Genomic DNA, 1,403 nt, shown 5'->3' on the forward strand with positions numbered 1-1,403 from the left:
TTGAATAAGTGAGGACTGGACTAAATGTCTTCACTTCTGTCGGTAGAAAACTCAAAGCAGTTCTTACAAGTACAGCAATACATGAACACATATACACACACACACACACACACACACACACACACACACACACACACACACACACACACACGCACGCACGCACACACACACACACACACACACACACCCACAGAGCTTTTTCTAGCGTAGTTAGTAAAGCTCATTAACATAATGCATTTCCTGTTGCCTAACCCTAACCTATTACTAACTATAATAACAGAATACCTTACTGTAAACCTTACCCTAACCCAGTGTTTCTCAATTATATTTTGCCAAGCCGACCCTAGGAAAAAGAAAACGTTTCACACACCCCCACTTGACACACTGACAATAAATAAGATTATTTTCTATAGAAATTGTAAAAGTATACCTAATCATGTATCCTTTGTAACATTAACAAAATACAAAAAAACAACACTTAATTATTTTTTACAGCATTTATACGGGTTACGGCTTAGTCGGTGCAGCAAAGTTCCTGAAACTAAAAAAAAAAAAAGCATTCTCTAAAAGCAAGTCTTGACCCTTAAAAGGTCTGAACTTGTGGGGTGCACCAAAATGCTCCCCATAAGTTCAAGAGGCTCCCACAAAGACAGTAAAACCCGGATTTGGTACTGACCTTGTGGCAAAAACATATACACAAAAGCTATCTTAACACTCATATTGTTAAAGAGATCTGTCCATTGTTCTTTGCAGTCATTTTCAAGATCCATCAGGTTAAATGGGAGATGTTTGGGCACACCCATTATTAGGTCTCTCCTGATATGTTCAATTGGATTCAAGTCTGGGCTTTGACTGGACCTTTCCAGGACATTCACAGAGTGGTTCTGAAGCAACTCCTTTGAGATCTTGGCTATGTGCTTGGGGTTGTCCTGCTGAAATTAATCCCCCAGTCTGAGGTCAAACGCGCTCTAGATGAGGATTACTTTCAGCATATCCGTGTATTTTGCTGCATTCATTTGCACTCCTTCAACCCTGACCAGTCTGCCAGTTCTTGCTGCAGAAAAACATTCCTATAGCATGATGCTGCCACCACCATGCTTGATTGTTGGGACGGTTTTGGCTGATTTCCTCGAAACATGCTGAAATTCACAACAAAGAGTTCAATATTTGTCTTATCAGATCAGAGAATTTTGTTTCTACTGGTCTGAGTCATTCAGGTGATGTTTGGCAAATTCCAGACGGGCTGCAATGTTCCTTTTCAAAGTACAGTATTGGCTTTTATCTGGCCACGTATTCAGGCCTGATTGGTGAATCGCTGTAGAGATCCAGAGATAGGAGCCACTCTACTGGATAATTGAAGTATCATTTACCATAACATAAAAAGTATCTGTCAAGCTACAGTA

Source organism: Hippichthys cyanospilos, chromosome 14 (genome assembly GCF_059441005.1).
Source record: "Hippichthys cyanospilos isolate Australia breed blue-spotted pipefish chromosome 14, RoL_Hcya_1.0, whole genome shotgun sequence".
NCBI lineage: Eukaryota > Metazoa > Chordata > Actinopteri > Syngnathiformes > Syngnathidae > Hippichthys > Hippichthys cyanospilos.